At 38.7% G+C, this 11,434-nt stretch overlaps 1 protein-coding gene across 5 annotated transcripts in view; it reads left to right on the top strand.

Moving 5' to 3' along the window:
* The window catches only part of MEMO1 (mediator of cell motility 1), a 136,842-nt gene that overhangs the window by 27,027 nt on the left and 98,381 nt on the right, over positions 1 to 11,434 (top strand). The window lies entirely within an intron of this gene.

Genomic DNA, 11,434 nt, shown 5'->3' with positions numbered 1-11,434 from the left:
TGAGACTGTCTCAAAAAAAGAAAAAAAAAAAAGAAAAGAAGAAAGAAATTTGCTATATTAAAAACCTAGTTGAAACTAAAATTTCATATTTACAATTTATGGGCCACTTAAAGAGAAAGTGGTTTGTATGTACAGTCCAACTCTGGACATTGTGGGCTATTCTTTTTTTATTATCTCTATATTTTTAATATGTGTATGTATTTTTTAGTAATTTTTAGGAATGTGACTTGTTACTGAGCACTAATGCTTATTTTGACATCATTTTTGGCATTTTTCATTTTTGCCACTTTAAATGCATCAGAGTTTAAACTCCTTTCTTAGCTCATCGTTAAAGTATTCTGCTTCTTAGGAAGAAATGAAACTAGGACACTACTGTCTTTTTCTAGATACATACTAATGGATGTGGAAGCTAAGTGCTGTACTCTTGAGATCTGGGTGGCACCGTCCATGTGTGTAGGAGATAGGGTGGGTTCAAGAGAAGTGTGGGCTTTTATGTAACTGGTCTCCAAAAGTCCCAAAATGTTTTTATATGTTGCCTGCTGACTGCTCTGGCTGTCACATAGATCTGGAGAGGAGAAATTTCTTCAAACTCTAGTTTTGTCTAAAAGGAGCTTTGTTTGTCCCAGAAGAATTTAGGTATCATTCTACTTACCAACCTGGTGTGCATGTGTATCTCTTTAAAAATAATTATTTTACATTAGTTTTACCTTTCTTTTGCAGACTAAATAGGAATAAACGTTATTATTTTTTGAGATGGAGTTTTGCGCTTGTCGCCCAGGCTGGAGTGCAGTGGGGCGATCTCAACTCACTGCAATCTGTGCCTCCCAGGTTCAAGATCAAGCCACTGCACTCCAGCTTGGGTGACAGAGTGAGACTTTATCAAAAAAATATAAAAGGCATACTCTGTTCCTAGGTGTTTCATAAGTTTATTGGTGTTTTATGGTTTGAGATGCTAGATTTCTGGTGGTGTTGAAGCCACAACAAAACAAACTGTATGCATATACAAATGTTTTAATTTTTACTTAGAAGCAAATTTGAGTCATTAGAAAAGTATGTAACACTTTAAATATTCATTACATAAATCATCTTGTTAGGGATAAGTACCTTAAATTAGTATATTTCGAATATAAAACTGGAAGTATGATTTTCCCACCATTATATTATAGTAATTGGCATTAAGTGTTGCATATTTAAATGATTAATTGCAAATGATGTCATACATTAATCTAACTTTGTTAATTATCAGGCAAAAACATGGTGAATAAAGAAGTGCCCCTCTTTTTGTATTACAGAGGAAGTTAGCATGTTTGTGAATGTCCATGATATTAAACTGGTAGAAAAGATTAGAGGGAGGGAGCGAGTGAGCGACAATCAATTACCAGTCTCTGCTTCAACTAATTTTTAATTTTTATCATACTTATGAACCCCTGCAAACTAAAGATTTATCTAAATTGTCTTTTTTCTTTGTTGGCTTTATGAGGTGAAATTCATATAATACAAATTAGCAATTACAGAGTGTGTATTTCAGTGGCATTTAACACATTCACAGTGTTGCGCAACTACCACCTGTTATCAGGTTTCAAAACATTTTTCTAATTCCAAAAGGAAACCCCTAGGAGAGCAGTCACTCTCCTTTCCCTTCTCTTATCCCCCATAAACCACAGTTCTGCTTTCTGTCTCTATGGATTGTCCATAGAGGCTGTCCCACCTTTTGGCTTTTGTGAATAGTGCTGCCATCAGTATTTGTGTACAAGTATCTGTGTTTGAATACCTGTTTTTAATTCTTTTTTTTTGTTTTGTATTTTTGAAATGGAGTCTTCCTGTTACCCAGGCTGGAAAGCAGTGGTGTGATCTTGGCTTACTGCAACCCCCTGCCTCCTGAGTCCAGGCAATTTTTCTGCCTGAGCCTCCCGAGTAGCTGGGATTACAGGTGCTCACCACCACACCCTGCTAATTTTTGTATTTTTAGTAGAGACAGCGTTTCATCATGATGGTCAGACTGGTCATGAACTCCTGACCTTGTGATCCTCCTGCCTCGGCCTCCCAAAGTGCTGGGGTTACAGGTGTGAACCACTGTGCCTGGCCTGTTTTTGATTCTTTTAGGTATATACCTAAGAGTGGAATCGCTGGGTCAGTGGCAATTCTATGTTCAAGTTCTTTAGGAACTGACAAATGTTTTCTACTGACTTCACCATTTTATAGTTCTACCAGCAATATACGAGGATTCGTCTGTCTCTTAGCTGTCACTTGCCATTTTCCCTTTTTAAAAAATAGCCATCCTAGTAGGTATGAAGTGGTATCTCATTGTGGTTTGATTTGCATTTCCATGATTGCCAAAGAGGATGGTCATCTTTTCATGTGCTTATTGGTCATTTATTTCTTCCTAGGAGAAATGTCTACTTAAGTCCTATGCCCATTTTAAAATTTGGTTGTCTTTTTTGTTGTTGAGTTGTAAGAGTTCTGTATATATTCTGGGCATTAATCCCTTATCAGATACGTGATTTGCAAGTATTTCCTCCCATTCTGTAGGTTGTCTTAACTTTCTTTCTTTCTTTTTTTTTTTTGAGATGGAGTCTTACTGTGTTGCCCAGGCTGGAGTGTAGTAGCAGGATCTCGGCTCACTGTAATTTCCATCTTCCAGGTTCAAGCAATTCTCCTGTCTCAGCCTTCTGAGTACGTGGGGCTACAGGCGCATGCTGCTACACCTGGTTAATTTTGGTATTTTTAGTAGAAATGGGGTTTTGCCATATTGGTCAGGCTGGTCTTGACATCCTGACCTCAGGTGATCCACCTGCCTCTGCCTCCCAAAGTGCTGAGATTACAGCCACCTATCACCACGCCTTCTAATTTTTTGTATTTTTAGTAGAGATGGGGTTTTGCCATGTTGGCCAGGCTGGTCTAGAGCTCCTGACCTCAAGTAATCCACCCACCTCGGCCTCCCAAAGTGCTAGGATTACAGGGGTGAGCCACTGCACTGGGCCCACAGATAAGATAAGAGCCACTGCACTCTTATCTTTTTCTGTAAGGTAATTATTAAATTGGCTTTTAAATAGAGCTTTTAATTTTTTTGTTGTTGTTAGGTTATTTCTTGATTTGGTATGTTTTTTTTTTTTTTTTTTNAAAAAAAAAAAAAAATTACCCAGTCTTGAGTGGTATCTTTATAGCAGTGTGAAATACTTCAAGATCTGTGTGTGTGTGTGTGTGTGTGTGTGTGTGGAATAGATAAGCATTTCATATAATGCTAAGATCTGGAAAAATGTGATTCCATAGGCAAATTATTGCCTTATGAAAAAAACTGAAACATACCTAATGTGTAAAGTTTGCCAATAATAGAAGTAAATTATTAGATGTCGTTTGGGAAAATACATTTCTTTTTTTTTTTTTGGGACGGAGTTTCGCTCTTGTTACCCAGGCTGGAGTGCAATGGCGCGATCTCGGCTCACCGCAACCTCCGCCTCCTGGGTTCAGGCAATTCTCCTGCCTCAGCCTCCTGAGTAGCTGGGATGACAGGTATGTGCCACCATGCCCAGCTGATTTTTTGTATTTTTAGTAGAGATGGGGTTTCACCATGTTGACCAGTATGGTCTCGATCTCTTGACTTCGTGATCCACCCACCTCGGCCTCCCAAAGTGCTGGGATTACAGGCTTGAGCCACCGCGCCTGGCCAATTTGGTATGTTTTTGACACAGTCAGCTTTGTTTCACTTGCTTCAGAAGGTGGGGGAATTGAAAACAAATCAGAAATACAACATCTAAAAGTTGCTTTGTACTGGATTCTCTGTATATCAATTCAGAGAAAGATTCATCAGACCCCCAGACCATCGTTCTGCTATGTCAGTTATAGAAACATTTGAGAGAAAGATTATTATCAAAAAAAGGTATTTCACATATAATTTTGTGTAGTCTGTTCCTAGTCTGGACCTTTCTGAATCTTGTGGTATAGGACACTTGATATAATTTATATTATGGAATCGTCCACTTGCTTGGTGTTAGTTGTAGTTGTATTTCTTTAAATTAGGTTTTTTTGCCTGTAGTTTCAGCTACTTGCGAGGCTGAGGTGGAAGATTTGTTTGAGCGTAGGAGTTCTAGTTCAGCCTGGGCAACATAGCAAGACCCTGTCTCTAAAAAAAATAATAAAAAATGTTTAGACTGGGCATGGAGGTTTATAGCTATTATCCCAGCACTTTGGGAGGCCACAGTTGGAGGATCTCTTGAGGCCAGGAGTACAAGGCCAGCCTAGGATACAGAAAATTAAAAACAAATTATCTGGGCATGATGATGCAAGCCGGTAGTCCTAGCTAGTTGGGAGGCTGAGTTGGGAGGATCACTTGAGCCCAGGATGTCGAGACTGCAGTGAGATATGATTGCATTACTATATAACAGCTTGGGCAACAGAGTGAGACTCTGTATCAAAGGAAAAAAAAGGTTTATATTTACATTTTTTTCTGGGTGACTGTGCCTGTTAGGTTTATGCCTGAGAAAGAAGTGTCTACAGTCTTTATAATTTAACAGAGAACATGTCCTGCAAATGGTAAGAGATCCATATGAATGCATCAACGAGTAAATTAAAACATCTGAAAATGTAGCAACAGCAAAATTTTAAGATGGCTTTTGGAGAGAGTTAAACATTTTGGTCTAATTTGTAGGCAATTACATGAAATATCCTTGTTTTTTTGAGATGGATTCTTTCTCTGTTGCCCAGGCTGGAGTGCAGTGATGTGATCTCAGCTCACTGTAACCTCCCTGTTTCAGGTTCAGGCAATTCTCCTGTCTCAGCTTCCCGAGTAGCTGGGATTACAGGCATGTGATCCCTATAAGTCCCCTGACCACCCCCCCCCAAAAAAAAAAAAAAAAAAGAGAGAGAAAAGTGACCTTGCGTTATTTCTATTACAAAAGTAATTCCAGATATGTTATAGAAAATTTAGAAAATACAGGGGCCAGGCATAGTGGCTGATGCCTATAATCCCAGCATTTTGGGGGGTCAAGGCAGGAGGGTTGCTTGAGGCCAGGAGTTTTGAGACCAGCCTAGGCAATATAGCAAGACCCTTACTCTACAAAAAATAAAAAATAAAAAAAAAGTCAGGTGCAGTGTTGCATGCATGTAGTCCCAGGTACTTGGGAGGCTGAGGTGGGAGGGTTGCTTGTTTCTAGGAGTTCGAGGTTATAGTGAGCTATGATTGTGCCATTGCATTCTAGCCTGGGCAACAGAGAGAGGGAGCCTGTCTTAAAAGCACGCGCGCACACACACGCACACACACACACACACGCACCCACCTACCCAGAAAAGATTTAGAAAGTATAGATAAATATAAAGCTTAAATAAGTCACTTGTTATCCTGATACAATCTTTTTAAAACTTTTTTCTGTGTATAAAAATGAGATTAATATATAGATGTGTGTATATATGCACACATATATACCCATATGTATATGTATACATGTATATGTATGTGTATATATGTGTGTATACATTCACATATGTGTATGTGTATACACACATGTGTATATATGTAAACACACATGGGTATATATGTGTATATATATATATAAATTATTATTTATATGTTATGGCTTTGTAGCCTGCTTAATTCACTTAACAGTAAATCTAACATGGGAAATACTGAAATATTGGTGATTAGGAATCCTGCCAGAAAGTTTCCTGTGTATTTAATATAATCTTATTTATCAAATGGCCAGCTGGTTGTAGCGACTAGATTTTTCTGTACATGAAATAGACATTATTGGAAAAATTGGTTTGTCCATATCATTTATCTAAAATCACATTGTTAGTATTAATAATATGTATTATGGCCGGGCGCGGTGGCTCAAGCCTGTAATCCCAGCACTGTGGGAGGCCGAGGCGGGTGGATCACGAGGTCAAGAGATCGAGACCATCCTGGTCAACATGGTGAAACCCCGTCTCTACTAAAAATACAAAAAATTAGCTGGGCATGGTGGCGCGTGCCTGTAATCCCAGCGACTCAGGAGACTGGGGCAGGAGAATTGCCTGAACCCGGGAGGCGGAGGTTGCGGTGAGCCGAGATCGCGCCATTGCACTCCAGCCTGGGTAACAAGAGCGAAACTCCGTCTCAAAACAAAACAAAACAACAACAACAAAAAATAATATGTATTATGCATGTACAGTAGTCTACTTACCAACTTGTTTGGTATTTTAAACTTCTTAGTAGTTTATCAACCATTTTTTAAACTTTTACTTTAAAATTAACAATTTTATTATAAATATGCTGTAAACTGAATCAGGACTTTTAAAGTATTTTCTAGTTTATGAGAAGAAAGAGTTAAAAATGGAATGGAAATGTCCTCTTTAGAGAACATATTTACTATCTAAAATTCTGTGATGGACAACATTGACAAAGACATTTGAATGAAAACAAAAACAAATAGACATTGAATTGTGAAACAAACAGAACACTTAGTTTATATGTTAGGAATTTTTGGGCAAGCATGGAGATTGGAATGCAAGGATATGGGGTGAAGAGTAGTTTTGTTATCAGGGAAACAATTGAAAGAAAAGGCGTCCTCCTTTGTAATTAATCTGACAGTTCTTGGGGGACTTGTCATTGCAGTTTGGTCACTAACAGAACAGAGGCTGCCCATTAATTAACTGGGGAGTTTGCCACCACAAGGCCTCCACAGTACTGGAAATCTGCTCTTACTATTAGTAGTGGCAGATAGTGCAGGATTTAGGGAATTCTGGATCAGAATATCAGCATGAGAGCTCCTGAGCATAGTTCTACCATTCCATGGTGGAAGTGTTTGCAGTTGGCCCCAGTTGGGTGTAGACATCTTTGGGCCCCTTGGTGTTACTTGAAGCCAGAAGGAGCTCAGATCTGCAGATGCATCCTATTCCCATATTTCCCCTGCAAAAGATTTTCATCATTCCTTTTTTTTATAGATGAGGAAACTGGCTCAGACAGATGTTCATTGGTTTGAGAATGCTCCCAGAAATTCTGCTTCAGTCTTTCTGGGTCAGCCTTTGGAGGGTCTTAATTTTTATTTATTTATATTTATTTATTTATTTATTTAGTTAGTTAGAGAACGGGGTCTCGCTATATTGCCCAGGCAGGTCTTGAACTCCTGGGCTCAAGCTGTTCTCCCGGCTCTGCCTCTCTAAGAGCTGGGATTACAGGGGTAAGCCACAGCGCCCAGCCAGATCTTAATTTTTATTAAGCACAGCAGCTGATTCTATTCTGTTTGGCTCTTGAACCACAGATTGAGACACACAGGTAGAATTCTTGACTCTTGGTTGGTCATTGTGAATTTTTACTTCTATTTCATTTTTTTCTCCAGAAATATGCTTACTCAGTGTGAGTTTTGATTCATATTGTCTAAGTATCCTGGTCAGTCTCTCATTCTTCCGAGGCCTCAGATGACTCTACAATATAATATTTGAAGATAGAAGTCATAATAATTTCATGATAACTACTTTTTGTACTCTGCATAAACAATTTCTTAAAAAAGGATGTTTGTGTTTAGTGGGAAAAAACCTCCCACTAAAAATCCTCCCACTAAACACAAACACCCATTTTCAAAAATCTATTAAGTTTTATTAAGAAATTATAATTTTTTTTTTTTTTTTTTTTTTGAGATGTAGTCTCGCTCTGTCACCCAGGCTGGAGTGCAGTGGTGTCATCTCGGCTCACTGCAACCTCTGCCTCCCAGGCTCAAATGATTCTCCTGCCTTAGCCTCCTGAGTAGCTGGGACTGCAGATATACATCACTACGCCTGGCTAACAGGGTTTCACCATGTTGGCCAGGCTTGTCTCAAACTCCTGACCTCGTGATCCACCTGCCTCGGCCTCCCAAACTGCTGGGATTATAGGCGTGAGCAACAGTGCCCAGCCAGAAATGATACTTTTATTAGTCTCGGCATGGTGGCTCATGCCTGTAGTCCCACACTTTTGGAGGCTGAGTTAGGTGGATCACTTGAGCCAGGATTTTGAGACCAGCTTGGGCAACATCATGAAACCTTGTCTCTACAAAAAGTAATTAGCCAGATGTGGTGGTGCACACCTGCAGTCCCCACTTACTTAGGAGGCTGATGTAGGAGGATTGCTTGAGCCTGGGAGGTCGAGGCTGTTAGTGAGTTGTAATTGTGCCAGTGCACTGCAGTCCAGGTGACACAGCAAGACCCTGTCTCAAAGAAAAAAATATACTTTTATTAAAAATAGTTACTATTGATTGGTAAATGATTGTGATCTATTAATATTTCTCACACAGCAATTTTTATTTAATGAAATTATGTCAATAACTAAAAAATAATTTAGTATGCATTATTATTTCTGTCTTATAGAACAAAGTCCTGTATTCTATATTTATACAAAGCTTTTTTAAATTATAAAAATACTTGGTTATTATAGAAAAAATTTGAACATATCGAGATGACAAAAGAGAGTATTCATAATTTGACACCCTACAATAATCACTGAAATGTGGCAGTGTTTACTCAGTTAAGTTGTTTTCAACCTAAATACAATATTATTTCCAAAGATTTTATTTTATTTCTCTTTTTTTTTTTTTTGAGGTAGTCTTGCTCTGTTGCCCAGGCTGGAGTACAGTGTCATGATCTCAGCTCACTGCAACCTCCGATTCCCTGGTTCACATGATTGTCCTGCCTCAGCTTTCTGAGTAGATTGGACTACAGGTGGTCGCCACCACGCCTGGCTAATTTTTGTATTTTTAGTAGAGAGGGTGTTTTCCCATGTTGGCCAGACTGGTCTCAAACTCCTGACTTCAAGTGATCCACCCACCTCGGCCTCCCAAAGTGCTGGGATTATAGATGTGAGCCACCGTGCCCAGCCAGACCTAGTTTTAATGGCAAATAGTTGTTAAAGACAGAGTTCATACTTACTATACGTCTTTCAGAAGAAGGGTGTCTACTTGGATCTCTAATGACAGATCACCAAATAACCAGTAGCAGTAACTAACACTGGCTGGTGAGAACTTAGTAAAATTCTGCGCATCCTAAAATAAGTCTCTATTTAAACAGTGGAGGTATACAGAGTCATTTGTTAATGTATTATGTGGGCATGAAGGGATGATATTTGGAAAGAGGTGCTAACTGCATGTAGACTTGTGAGAAGTTTTGCTAGTTTTCTCACTTTTTGAATGAGGAGATTGGGCCAGTTGAGCTCTTGTTTGTTTAGTACTTTAGGAAAGGGTGAAAAGAGTTTACTTTTAGCAAATATATGTTTAATAAGTGTTATTCGATTTAATGCTTAACCGCTTCATATAAGGTAAGTGTTTTATCCTCTTTTTTTTTTTGAGACAGGGTTTTGCTCTTGTTGCCCAGGCTGGAGTGCAGTGGCACAATCTCGGCTCACTGCAGCCTCTACCTCCTACGTGCAGGTGATTCTCCTGCCTCAGCCTCCTGATTAGCTGGGATTACAGGCATGTACCACCATGTATGGCTGATTTTGTATTTTTAGTAGAGATGCGGTTTCTCCATGTTCGTCAGGCTGGTCTCAAACTTCCGATCTCAGGTGATCCGCCTGCCTCGGCCTCCCAAAGTGCCGTCCTCATTTTTAAAAGTTTAATTTAATTTAATTTGATTGTAAGTTTCGAGGTACATGTGCAAGATGTGCAGGTTTGTTACATAGGTAAACGTGTGCCATGGTGGTTTCCTGCACCTGTCAACTGATCGCCTAAGTATTAAGCCTAGCTTGCATTAGCTATTCTTCCTAATGCTCTCACTCCCCCAGCCCCCTGACAGGCCAGTGTGTGGTGTTCCCCTCCCTTTGTCCATGTGTTCTCATTGTTCACCTCCCACCTGTAAGTGAGAACACCCAGTGTTTGGTTTTCTGTTCCTGCATTAGTTTGCTGAGGATAATGGCTTCCAGCTCCATCCATGTCCCGGCAAAGGACGTGATCTCATTCCTTCTTATCCTCATTTTTATAGATGAGGAAACTGAAACTCAGAGAGTTTTGTTTAGGTCACATACCCAGGTGTTTCTGGCTTTATCTTCATTTCTTTCCCTTACATTTACCGTGTTCTGATTTCTAATATTCTTTCCGACTCTAAAGTTGTGATTCTATGACAGTGTAAAGAACAGTGTAATGAACCTCCATTTACCTATTACTGAACTACAAAATTGTTATCCTATGGTCGACTTGTTTGATCTGTGTCCCTTTATAGTTGCCTCCCAACATTATTTTCTCCCACCACATTACTTTGACACACATGTCACCATATCCTTCCTTCCTCTCCTTCCAGCCTTCCTCTGTTCCCTTTCCCTTTTTGATGGAGTGTTGCTCTTTTTTGCCCAGGCTGGAGTGCAGTGGTGCAGTCTTGGCTCACTGTAATCTCTGCCTCTTGAGTTCGAGCAATTCTCCTGCCTCAGCCTCCCAAGTAGTTGGGATTATAGGCATGCACCACCACACCTGGCTAATTTTGTATTTTTAATAGAGATAAGGTTTCATCATGTTGGCCAGGCTTGTCTCGAACTCCTGACCTCAGGTTATCCACACACCTTGGCTTCACAAAGTGTTGGGATTACGGGTGTGAGCCACCACACTCGGCCTCTCCATATTATTTCATCTCTAGACATTTCAGTATATAGCTCTGAAAGATAGAAACTTCAACACCTGTGAAAAGAAAGGAATAAAAATAAAAACATAAACTATTTTGTAAAAATTTTAAACATAACCACAATACTGTTATCACTGTAAGAACAACAACATTAATTCCTTCCTGCCTACTCAGTGATTGTCATAATTTATTTTTAAACTGACTGTTTGAGATTCATGTAAGGCCCATATATTTTAATTAGTTGGTATGTCTGTTAAGTCTTTAATCTACACATTTCACCTCTATCTCACTTTCTTATTTTCCTGCATTAAAAAAAAGTGTGAAAAAGAAAAAACAAAACAAAACAAAATGAAACAAAAAAAATGTGCGTGTGTATTTGTGTGTGTGTATGTATAAAGAAACTGAATCTTTTGACTTCCAAACGTCCTCATACCGTGGAGATGGTGATGGTTTTCAACATTTTTCTGTCTCATGTATTTTATACAATTTGTTATTTGATTTAGAGTATTACTGTCTAATATAATGTAAGCCATAAATTTAAGCCGTATATCATTTGAATTTTTCCATATATACTTTTTTAAAAAGTGAAAAGAAACAGTTAAAATTGGTTTGAACAATATTTTTATTTGACCTAGTATATCCAAAATGTTATTATTTCAACATATAATCAACGAAATTAATGAGATACATTGCTTTTTTTTTTTGGTATAAATCTTGGAAATTTGGTGTGCATCTTATACTTACAGCACATCTTGGTATTAGCCACATTTCAAGTACCCAGTAGCAGTATGTGGCTAGTAATTTCTGTATTGAACAGCATAATAACTATGTTGTAGGACTACTGTGACAGTTAACCCGTATAACTTTTTTTTTTTTTTTTTTTTTT

This window comes from Cebus imitator, unplaced genomic scaffold, assembly GCF_001604975.1.
Source record: "Cebus imitator isolate Cc_AM_T3 unplaced genomic scaffold, Cebus_imitator-1.0 Scaffold88, whole genome shotgun sequence".
Taxonomy (NCBI): domain Eukaryota; kingdom Metazoa; phylum Chordata; class Mammalia; order Primates; family Cebidae; genus Cebus; species Cebus imitator.
This window is presented reverse-complemented; position numbering and strand designations above follow the sequence as displayed.